This window comes from Bidens hawaiensis, unplaced genomic scaffold (assembly GCF_021521415.1).
Source record: "Bidens hawaiensis isolate Kalapana, Puna unplaced genomic scaffold, B.hawaiensis_p1.1 tig00004199_1, whole genome shotgun sequence".
Classification (NCBI taxonomy): Eukaryota; Viridiplantae; Streptophyta; class Magnoliopsida; order Asterales; family Asteraceae; genus Bidens; species Bidens hawaiensis.
Genome location: NW_027491250.1, coordinates 394,009 through 400,200, shown reverse-complemented (window position 1 = coordinate 400,200; position 6,192 = coordinate 394,009). Strand labels below are relative to the sequence as shown.

The 6,192-nt window shown below is 34.8% G+C and overlaps 1 long non-coding RNA gene across 1 annotated transcript; it reads left to right on the top strand.

Annotated features, from left to right (window-relative positions):
- Positions 1-5,002: 5,002 nt before the first annotated feature.
- LOC143625715 (uncharacterized) lies at positions 5,003-5,636 on the top strand. The gene is made up of 3 exons (XR_013152317.1): positions 5,003-5,175; positions 5,289-5,453; positions 5,555-5,636. It is a non-coding gene; the product is annotated as an uncharacterized LOC143625715 (long non-coding RNA).
- Positions 5,637-6,192: the final 556 nt, after the last annotated feature.

The following is a 6,192-nucleotide window of genomic DNA, read 5'->3' as shown; positions in this document are numbered from 1 at the left end:
TGAATATCTTAAAAAAAAGGATATATTGAACACGCAAGCACACGATTGGAATATTTTTATTAGGCATTAAAAACATTAACAGTTTATGCTACGAGGTATACATTAAAAACATTATTATAAACATCACCTATTTTACCCAATTTTACTTCATCTCACCCTAAGTAAATTGTTTAACCATTATTTACCCTCCCTTTATTTAATGCTAAATTGATTATTAAACTATTGTGGTTGTGTGTGAAGAGGATTTTATGGGCCATTAACGTATTAACCCACCTTGCATTTAAAGGTAGTGGTATGCCACTCGTTAAACTTGCCAACTCAGCTTTAACGCCATTGGATGTTAAGGTGTAACCATAGGTCTTATAGTTTTTAATTTATATTTATAACTAATTAAAGAAACATGTATTTATTAAAAAAAATAGGAAATAGTTTTGTTCTTATATTAAGGAATACAATTTCCTTTTGAAATGTTAATATTGGTTCTTCGACATTTAGGTTGGGTGTTGTAAAGGGGTTCAAACTTTAAGTTGTAGTGTCATGTCGCTATCACGTAACAAGTGCATTTAAAAAACATCCTCCGCCACCTAATTGTGGTTTAAAGCATTGTTGCATGTTAACTTAAAAGTATATATTTTAATCTTTAAAAAAATTAAACACCATAAAATGTAAATCAAAATATTAAACTAGTTATATTAGCGTATTAAAATTAAACAAACTAATAAAATAATCACAGTTATTTTAGTCACAGTCACCATTCTCGTGGTTACTCCAAAGATGCTTTATCAAATGGATTGAAGATTATGACTTGTCTATCTCATTCGTGCTTTTAAAAACATAGCTAGTTTCTCATAATTGTTTAGTGTTGAGATCGGTGCTAAAACATCGTTGTACTCATCATGATAACTAGCTTTGCCCGAGTCTTCCAACATCATATTATGCAAGATAATGCAGGTATATATTATGCAATGATACCCCGTCTCTTGTTTAAAACCTCGAATGTCCTTACAACATCTTTTCTTGTCGACTTGTAATTTTTCTTGAAAAATTGATGTCTAGCATCACTTGGGCATGAAAAACTTAGCATTAAAGTGGCCCATATGGATAAATACCGGCGACTAGATAATATCTATATCTGTAGCTGACATCAACTTCATAAAATGGCACGTGGGGCGCGACTCCGTCTATAATGTTATCGAAATTAGGAGATGATTGCACGACAGCAATTTCATTGTTTGCGTTGGAGCATACCAAAATACGCATGTCATATCCAGAGATCATATGATGCAACCGCTTCTAGTATTAGTGTCGGACCATCATGGTCACCCCGATTATGCGAACCTTGCCAACCAACTGGGCATGCTTCCCATGCCTAGTGTGTGTAATCAAAGCTAACAAACATCCAAGGAAAACATGTACTTGTTGATGGACCGTGTATACTTTTTTGTATGCCACCAAACATCATACTTTTTTGTATGCCACCAAACGTCAGCTTCCTCAAATACCTCTTACCATAAAGCTCAATGATACATGAAAGTTATAAAATAAAAAATTTAAAATGAGAATAATAATAACATTAACGATTATAATAATAATAATAATAACGATTATAAAAATTTCTCAAGCCATTTTTTCCTACATTTTATCCATGGTATTGCTCGAAGTCCCGTATGCCGTTTGACGAATTGCCGCCATGCAATTTTGCAAAGTAGAAAGTCATAGTTTACGTGTCGCATCCTTCTTTTGTTGGAAATATCTAAACTCGCATTCTAAATCACCAACAATTATTAACAATTAATTGACGACTCATTTGAAAACGGCGACGGAAATTTTCCAAATTATAAAATAGGTCCTGCAGAAAAATAATCTTTTCCGTCAACCCACTTTGGTAAAAAAAACTCCAGGAAGCTAATTCAATAATTTGGACAGTGAGGTATAACAGGAACTAGAGTCGGTGGGGAAAGTTTATGTTACTCTAGTTTTAAACAACAAAACTAGATGGGTTTGCTTGTAGATGGGATGGGAATTTAAATTTAATGTGATACAGTGGGGTTATATATATGTTTTCTTGCACTTGGGTCTTGGATGAAAAGTATAGATAGGTTCAAACCGGGTAGGCAAACCAATTGCGACGCGTGGGTTACAAACTGCCGGGTTGAAACCTACGTGGCTGAGAAACATTCAAACCAAGTACTACCCTACAGGTTTTAAAATGGTTCCAGTTTCTAAACCAGTTTAGGGTTGCACCTCTAATTTCTTGTATAACTAAAAGGCATTTTTAACTTCTTCAAGTGATTCATTGTTGGTAATCAAGAATAATGCTTCAAAATAATGTTTTAAACCAACCTTAATTTAAAAGCCTATAAATATTATTTTAATACTCTAGGAGTCTAGATTCTTTTTTCCACCAAGTCTAACTTTATGTCAGATAAATTAAAAAAAGTAAATATATTGTTAGAGCATTCTCATCCTATTCTCTATAAATATGTGAGAAAAGTTTGTAAATTATAGGGTGGGGTGATGAGTGGTTGTGAGTGTAAATTATAGGGTGGAGAGAGAAATGTAGTGATTTTTTGTAAATTTGGTGAAACATTTAGGGAAACATTGTTTTCCTTATTTATTTTTTAATATTTGTTGGATTGGTTGTGAGTAGAGGAGAGAGAAAACTGTAATGATAAATGTATAAAAAATACTATTTAATTAAGCATGAGAGAGAAATGTAGTGTTTTTTAGTGTAATTATAGGGATAGAGATGGGGAACGGATTGAGAATGCTCTTATTACTACACTTAATGTCCTAGAGTATTTTAGTTTGTCAAAAACGTTACTGTTATTATTATTATTATTATTATTATTTATCTTTGTCTTATTCTTACGAGATGTTATACTTATCATTTATGTAGAGACATATTTTATTTAATTTATATATTTTTTGCTGTATCTTTGCCGTCCCCGTATCTTGGATTTTTGAGTTTTGCCGTTTCCCGTACCGGTAATGTCCCTGTATCCCATCTCGTACCCTTTCTCGTGCTACATAGTTGTTAAATGGGAACTCTGTAACGTCCGTTAGTTCCGGTTTCAAGAATTAAAGATTGTAGAGTATGTATAATTCTCGGGATTTATCCGACGTTTCTCGGAAGCCTTTACGTCATCCCGGTACGTCTAATCGCTTAAAATTTCTCCCAAGTTGCATTATTATTAAATTCCGGGGGCTAGAATGAAAATGTTTTATATTATAACATTAAACAAAAAAAAACCCTAATCCCATTCCAGCTGCTGCGATCGGCCGAGTTCAGCCACCCCCTCCCTTCCTTGCTTCGACTTTTTGATCGATTCCAAGCTCCTAGAAGTAGTTCAAGGTATGTACTACAATCCCCAACACTCTTTTTGCTCACCCCTAATCGTTTTGATGCTTAATTTTGCCGATACTTCTCGTTGGACAGATTTTCGGCCAAGGCGCAATTGACCCACTTCCCGTGGATAAAAATTAGAGTTTCTGGTGTAGAAAGATTCCCAGGTATGGCATTTACATCATATTTAAATTTCGTAGCCATTGGAGGTGTTTAGGTCAGTCAATCGATTTTAGTTCGAAAACTAGGGTTTATCGGGTATAGAATTGCAAATTGTTGAGTTTGATGCGTTAATCGGTTGGATGACCAACTGAATCAGTTTGTACGGCCCGAGGGGAGTCTAAGGGCTGTGGGAAAATTAATTTTTTGATGCTCGGGGCTGTTTTGGTTGGTGCTTGGTCAATCGAGTCGGCGGTGCGCGAAATTTCGTTTAAATGTTAAATTGAGAGTTGTAAAAAGGAACCGTCAACCCTATCAACTTGGGTGACATAATTATGATGAATGAAAGGATTAAAATGGGAATTTGGCCCATTTGGGGCTGTTTCGTTTAACAATTTGTTCTATGGTTCATTACGCACGTATTCGACTCGATTTGCCAAGTTGTTGGGCATTGGGCCAAGTTGTTGGGCCTTGGGCCAAAGTGTTGGGCTTGAACGGCCCATTAGGCAAGAGTGTTCTTACAGTCTAGTTTAGTAACGCGTTGTGTATAATTTACAGGCCCTTGCTTGTGATTGTGCACTTAGGGATTTCCTAGCTCGTTGCAGGTGTTCGATTGATTTCAGGTGAGTTCATGATGCCCTTTTTACTCTTTTTACTTTTGGGCTAGCATGCACACCTAAGTGTTTTCTTACATGATGAAATGTTTTTAAACGAATTTATATAGGCTTGCTAGTATATGGTAGGCCTTGGGATGTGAAATATATATATATGTATATACATTATTGCTTGGCCTATATTTGGCGATGTTGTAGTCGTTTCGACTACTGATGTTGTGTATGCCTACTTTGTGTTTGCATGCACTGATGTTACGTGTTTGGGTTGTACATTTGCTCGACCCTGATGTTATACGTGGATGTTATATATATATATACTGTTATATATATAGGGATGTAATTGAAAGGATGTTTACATATACATTTTGTATATGTATGTATGAGGATGTTTAGTTTTCGGTAATGATGATTTGATGGATGCACCCTTTTATTTTTTTAAACTTTTGGTATGACTATCATAACTATTACTACTGATATTATTTACTTAAAACTTGAACTCACTCAGCTTAAGCTGACTTTGTGTGCATGTTAGTGTGAGTTTCAGGTTAGGAAGAGGATGTCTTATCGCTTGGACATGCACGAAGCTACTTGGACGGTGAAGGGCATACGGGAATTGAAGTTTTATTATTAAACATTTATTTTTAAAAGTTTTTATTTAAAGATAATTATGTTGATTTTGGGTAAAATTCCCGGGTTTTGGGAACTCATTTACTTTTTTACGTTTTCCGCCGAATTATACTCTGTGATGTTTATTTTAATGAAAATAATTGTTTTTAAATTTAATTATTTTACTAGTGTTTTGAATGAATACCAACTGTGGGGTTTCCGGGGTTCGGGGCCTTACAAACTCGGTCTTATTTCAGCTTATGTTTGGGGAGAAAAGTCTGGAATCATACTGGAAACTCCATTTAAAATTGGTGAGACACTTAACGGCGAAAACAATCTCAACGTTAAAGAGGAACAAAAAAAGATACTTGAAAGGCACAATTAACTCGTCATTGAGAAAGCTAATGAAAAAGCCATTTCATCTTTCATGAAGGATTTTGGTATTCAACGGTTTATCTCTATTTCTTTTCAATTTGACAAAGCATTGTTTTACTTACTCAAAATAGTCCATGCAAATTCCGCCAAACATTAACATAACTTGTGTTTTATTTTGTTATTTGAAGGGGAAATTTGCATGGATGGCCAAATACTTATTCATTCACGAAGGCGATGGGAGAAATGCTGTTGCTTGAGGAACCAAGAGAAGACGTGCCACTAGTCGTACCACGACCTACCATCATCACTAGTACCTATAAAGAACCATTTCCTGGATGGATTGAGGGCGTCAAGTAATATATATATGCTATTCTATTTGGTTTAGATCTGGATTTAGCTAACAAATTAATTGTTCTTCTTAACATGAACATTAAACCTAATTTGCATTTTCTAGAACCATTGATACCTTCATTGTGGCATATGGTAAAGGCAGGACTTCAACCTTTCTTGGTGAACCTTCCAATGTACTTGATTTGGTAAGTCCCCTCGCCATCAAGTTTGGTGTTTTTAACATCGTGATATCAAAGTAAACAATACAATAATTTCGACTAGTTTAGCAGAAATTTTGAATGTAATGAAAAATGAAAACCAACTTTAATTTTATTAATGGTTTTTACCTATAGATTCCCGCAAACATGGTTATAAATGTTATGTTGGCGGCAATTGTAATTCGACATCATGAACCTTACTTGAGGACCGTTTATCATGTGGGATCATCCATGTCTAATCCTTTGAAAATTTGTAGCATATGGAAATACATATTTGGTTACTTTGCAACACATCCATTAATAAATCGGCAAGGAAACCCCATTCAAACAACTGGGAAGGTTTTGATGTTGAGGTCCATGTCTAGCTTCAAACAGATATATGTCGATCAGATACCTGTTCCTCTTAAAGGTGTTCATTTCACTTTTTGTTAACAACATTCTTCTTGGAAATATTTTCTCATGGTCTCATATTTATTTTGTGAAAAAAGGCCACATAAGGTTTTTGTTAACGTTTTCTTGCCCATTTGAAGGTTGCCGAATATGC